The sequence below is a fragment of the Neoarius graeffei genome, chromosome 7 (genome assembly GCF_027579695.1).
Source record: "Neoarius graeffei isolate fNeoGra1 chromosome 7, fNeoGra1.pri, whole genome shotgun sequence".
In the NCBI taxonomy this organism is placed as follows: Eukaryota; Metazoa; Chordata; class Actinopteri; order Siluriformes; family Ariidae; genus Neoarius; species Neoarius graeffei.
In genome coordinates, this window is record NC_083575.1 from 7,267,794 (window position 1) to 7,273,793 (window position 6,000).

Here is a 6,000-nt window from a genome sequence, read left to right on the forward strand (position 1 = left end):
CCGGTAACCTGATCTGCCTTCTGTTCTGTCGACTCTGCCTCTTGCCTGCCCCTCCTGTACCTTCGGCTGATCTCCAGCTCGCCCAGCCCTGCTGCTCGCCTGCCTCTCCATCTGCCTGGTGCGAGCTACCCTGCCTGTAACCCAGTGTTGTACATGAACGCGTTCAAAAGAACGCGTTCACTGAACACGCTCGTTTTTCCATGAACTTTGAACTGAACGCAACAACTTTGTAATGAAAGAACTTGAACGTGAATTCGTTCAAATTATGCGACATGAACGACAAACATGAAGATGAACGAAACATGAAACCTGATGAATCGAGTGGCACGTCTACTTGCAAGATATTTTACGTTCTACTACTTCACTGTCAGTCTGATGTTGTTGTCACTCACTGCCCTGAGGTGCCGCGTGTGTGCAATGCATCATGGATAACGTAGTGTGAAGCCGGAGCTAGTGGATGGCTCTATGATTTGGCTCCATACTACGTTACCCATGATGCAGCAGAGCAGAGTAGGCGTAACCCAGCGTTCCCTAGCTACAGGCAGCAGACAGCGCGCACACCACAGCCGGCGCACACTCACAGCAACATGGCCAGTGAAAGTTCAAGTAGCGGCACGGAGAACACAGATGAGTACAATGCCAAATAATTTTAGAAATTTGATTGTTGTGTGCATACACAGATGTGTACTGAAGAATGAGGCGATCTGAAGTTTTCCTGTTTTGTATTTTGAGAAATAAAAAGCCCTTGAGCATGCATCCCTCTGTCTGATCAATATGGTTGATATGGTCAATGCTGTTGATATGGATCTTAAAATAGCACTCCTTCAGTGTATATACATATTGGCAGTCATCTTTTTAGAAACACACACATTTATGAGGAAGTCTAGTTGTCGTTTATTAGAAGTTACTGTTAGTTGAAACTGAAAGCATTTGTTTGAAGTCACGTGTAACGTTTTGGTAGCAGTGGTTGAGTCAGTGAAGAAATCAAAATATTTTGTCCTTTTTTCCATATATAGTATGTACAATAACTTCCATTTTGTGTGATAGAATATAATATCTATAATATGTGAGCAGTTTTGAGCTAGAATGTAGCATATGATTTTAGTCTTTATTTTCATATCCCACCTAAAAGTAAAATGAACTGAACTTTGAACTAGTTCAGAATTAAAACTGTGAACTATGAACGTGGGGCGGCACGGTGGTGTAGTGGTTAGCGCTGTCGCCTCACAGCAAGAAGGTCCGGGCTCGAGCCCCGTGGCCGGCGAGGGCCTTTCTGTGCGGAGTTTGCATGTTCTCCCCGTGTCCGCGTGGGTTTCCTCCGGGTGCTCCGGTTTCCCCCACAGTCCAAAGACATGCAGGTTAGGTTAACTGGTGACTCTAAATTGACCGTAGGTGTGAATGTGAGTGTGAATGGTTGTCTGTGTCTATGTGTCAGCCCTGTGATGACCTGGCGACTTGTCCAGGGTGTACTCCGCCTTTCGCCTGTAGTCAGCTGGGATAGGCTCCAGCTTGCCTGCGACCCTGTAGAACAGGATAAAGCGGCTACAGGAGATGAGATGAGACTATGAACGTGAACAGTTCACTTTTAACATGTTTGAACTGAACTTGAACTAGTTCAAAAAAAGTGTGAACTTGCACAACACTGCTGTAACCCTAGCGCTGTCAGCCCTACAGCCACACCTCTCTGACTACGCCTGGTCCCGTCTCATCTCTGAAGCTAAGCAGGGTTGGGCCCGGTCAGTACTTGGATGGGAGACCTCAGACGTCACCACCAGCCATCCCTGCCTCTCAGTTCTCCTGCCACTGGACTTCACCCACACACATTCTTCCAACTCCTCTTAACCCTATTATTAATAAACTGTGGTTTTGAGTGCATTTGATCTCCTCTCCTGTCTGTTCCTTGACAGTTTTAGCTTAATTTAAATCCTTTTATTAGTTTGTTTGTTTTACACTGATGAGGATTGCACTCCAGTTTCATTGTACATGTTACAATGACAAAGATATTCTATAAAGGCGGGATGACTAATGTAAGCACCGATTAATAAAATGGTGGACATGACGGAAGTCTCTTTGATTACTGCAATGGCCTTTTCACAGGCTTGCCAAAAAAGACCATCAAACGACTTCAGCTGGTTCAAAATGCAGCAGCGAGGGTTCTCACACGAACAAAAAGAACAGAGCACATTACTCCAATTCTAAGGTCCCTTCACTGGCTTCCAGTAAGCTACAGAATTGACTTTAAAATATTGCTGCTGGTGTATAAATCTCTAAACGGTACAGGGCCCAATTACCTCTCTGATATGTTGCAGCGGCCTAACCCAATCAGATCTACCAGATCGCAGCAGAAAAATTTACTGGTAAAACCTGTTGTTAAAACAAAGTGTGGTGAAGCAGCTTTTAGCTACTATGCAGTACAGCTATGGAACCAACTGCCAGAGGACATCAAAAATGCTCCTGCTGTTGGCAGCTTCAAATCTAGGTTAAAGACCAAGCTGTTTTCAGATGCTTTCTGTTAAATAATTAATCTCATCTCATTATCTCTAGCCGCTTTATCCTTCTACAGGGTCGCAGGCAAGCTGGAGCCTATCCCAGCTGACTATGGGGGAAAGGCAGGGTACACCCTGGACAAGTCGCCAGGTCATCACAGGGCTGACACATAGACACAGACAATCATTCACACCTACGGTCAATTTAGAGTCACCAGTTAACCTAACCTGCATGTCTTTGTACTGTGGGGGAAACCGGAGCACCCGGAGGAAACCCACGCGGACACGGGGAGAACATGCAAACTCCACACAGAAACCCAGGACCTTCTTGCTGTGAGGCGACAGCGCTAACCACTACACCACCATGCCACCCTAAATAATTAATATTTTTACATTTTTTATAATCTTTACTTTGCATGTTTTAAATTTACTTTAATTTTATTCTATTTTATTCCGCTGGTTTCTTTCTCTTTTTCTCCTTTTTTTCTTTTTGGCATTTTATTATTTTATTTCTACTATTGTTTAATTCTTATCATTTTCTTTTAATTCTTTTAATTAATTGTTTTAGATTAAAAATAAAATTATTTTATGTAATTTTATTTCTCTATTGTTTACTGTTTTTGTTTTTGCTTCTGTAAAGCACATTGAACTGCCATTGTGTATGAAATGTGCTATAGAAATAAACTTGCCTTGCCTTGCCTTGTGAAACTGGAACAAAAAAAGGTAAGATTATACATCATGTAAATAAATGTCACAAAAATGGTATTGTGGAACAGAACAGCGCATAAAAACCCGGTTGTCAAATACGTACAAGAAAATACGTGACGGTTCTGTTCCGTACCGTTCTGTTCCGTACCGTTCTGTTCCGTACTGGGTTATGGCAGATGCGAAAAAAAGAGGCTTGTACGAGTTTCCTGGTCTATAAAAGAGTCTGAATCTCTTCAAGAAAAAAGTATTGACTTACTTTTCATGCTGAAATCTAGAGAAACAACACAGCCGTCAAGTGCAAAGTTGTGAACTGTGTGTGGGGGTTCTTTTCTTTCTCTCTCCTTCTACCAGGGATAAAATCCCTCCTCCTGCACCGTGACTATCTCAGACAGCACAACACACATGAGCAGCTCGCTGATTGGACAATTCAGAAGTCCTTCACCATCGCTCACTGGCCAAGACACGCTGTACAGACGAGTGAAGCGGCCAAGCTGCCATATTACCACACCCATCAAGTATGTGTTAAAGCGTCGTTTTAACGCTCCGTTTCTATTCGTCATCCCCAAGCTGAAGAGCAAACAACAGGCCTCATCTGATTTGCTGTGAAGAAAGGACAGGCGTCGAGTATAATTATGAACGCAGGTTGTAGAACGAGAACGGCTTGATTCCAGCTGTTGGAATTGAGCGGTGGAAGTATCTGAAAATCAGAACCAATTTTAGGAAATAAGTTGTTCTTTTTGTAGGACAAATTTGACATTTTTTCTCACCATATTTATCGCTAACTTCTTTCCACTCAGTAGAAATTCCAAAGATAATGAAATTCTCGCTAAATATAACTCTCGCCTTGGCCAAACTGCTTCCATTCGTTACAAAAGTCTCTTCTAAATTCCTCACCAAATTTGTCACTAATGTGCTCCCAATCAGGACAAATAGTAAACTCCTCATTGAATTCACAGCTAAACTGCTCTCAGTCAGGACAACTTTGAGATTTCTAGCTAAATTAGCAAATGATTTGCGATTGGGCGGCACGGTGGTGTAGTGGTTAGCGCTGTCGCCTCACAGCAAGAAGGTCCGGGTTCGAGCCCCGGGGCTGGCAAGGGCCTTTCTGTGTGGAGTTTGCATGTTCTCCCCGTGTCCGTGTGGGTTTTCTCCGGGTGCTCCGGTTTCCCCCACAGTCCAAAGACATGCAGGTTAGGTTAACTGGTGACTCTAAAGTGAGTGTGAATGGTTGTCTGTGTCTATGTGTCAGCCCTGTGATGACCTGGCGACTTGTCCAGGGTGTACCCCGCCTTTCGCCCATAGTCAGCTGGGATAGGCTCCAGCTTGCCTGCGACCCTGTAGAAGGATAAAGCGGCTAGAGATAATGAGATGAGATTTGCGATAGCCAAATTTATTTTGATTAATCACGAACCCCGTCTCACTCAGTACAGATCTTTACTGTACATGTTCGAAATCCTCAGCTAAATCTTGTCAAAAACTTCTGCTTGTAGATTGAAAATTCTCACAAATGTCAAATTTCTAGTTAATTCTGCTTACATTTGTCGCTAATTTTCTCATTCTTACATACAGTTCCATATTTCCGCAAAGTCCTGAGCTAAATTTCTCTCCATTCATACGTTACATGCGATTGTTCATTACAGGTATCTACAATTGTAAATTTTCAGCTCCGTTAAGCAAATTCATGGCTCAATTTCACCTAAAAGTTTGACGTCTTATCTATTTTAGTTAAATTAGTCTTAGTTTTATGTTGTGAAAAAATATCATACTGTAATATTTTTATGATTCCTTTATTGCAGAGGTGGACAAAGTACCCAACTTCATTACTTAAGTCAAAATACAGATCCCACTGGTCAAATGTTACTCCGATACAAGTGAAAGTTGTACAGTCAAATTTTTTACTTAAGTTAAAGTACTGAAGTACTTGCTTTTAAAAATACTTACAGTAAGTATTAAAAGTACATTTTCTGTCAATGCATCGTTGTATTATTGCCACAACACTTACAAAACCTAACGCCGTTACCAAAGACAGAAATGTGAATTCACAAAATGAAAACATGTTGTGCCATCATGGTGGTTTAATGTTAAACTAGCTAGTCAGTGACGCTCCACCTGACATGCTAGCAAACTCTTTTCAAACTCAAAATCATATTGGGTAGCAAACGCTACTAGAAAAGAACATACATGTCAAATTATACAGTTTCCCCACATTTTGTACGGGAAAATGCATTTTTTTGGCTAATACTGCGTACACTGATTTTCATACAGGAAAATTACATTTTATATCAGAGATTTTTTCCATTACTCCAAGAGTTTTCTTAGCATCCACCATTTATTTTTTCAACATGCATGTCCAATGAAACGGAACTATTTTCGATTTATGTGGTTTTATAGCTGGACATGGTTTTCTCAGTCATTTAAGTACATCGGTTCGAACTGCCCAGACTTCTGTGATGGCTGCAGAAGTTATGTTCCGCCAATTTCTTGTGGAACACAACATCCCCCTGACTGTGGCAGACCATTTTTCGCAGCTAGCGAAAAAAAAAAATCCCAATTCAAAGACTGCACAGGTAAGCATTTAAAAAAAAAAAAGTTTTTACTGTTTGCATGTAGGAAAGATTCCACCATGATAATTTAGGGAGGCGATACTGGGAGTCACCTTTTATACAACGACAACTGTAGTTATCTCATCTCATTATCTCTAGCCGCTTTATCCTTCTACAGGGTCACAGGCAAGCTGGAGCCTATCTCAGTTGACTACGGGCGAAAGGTGGGGTACACCCTGGACAAGTCACCAGGTCATCACAGG

At 42.0% G+C, this 6,000-nt stretch overlaps 1 pseudogene; it reads right to left on the bottom strand.

Annotated features, from left to right (window-relative positions):
* LOC132889082 (interferon alpha-inducible protein 27-like protein 2A) overlaps nt 1-3,636 on the bottom strand; it is a 51,467-nt pseudogene extending 47,831 nt beyond the window's left edge.
* Nucleotides 3,637-6,000: the final 2,364 nt, after the last annotated feature.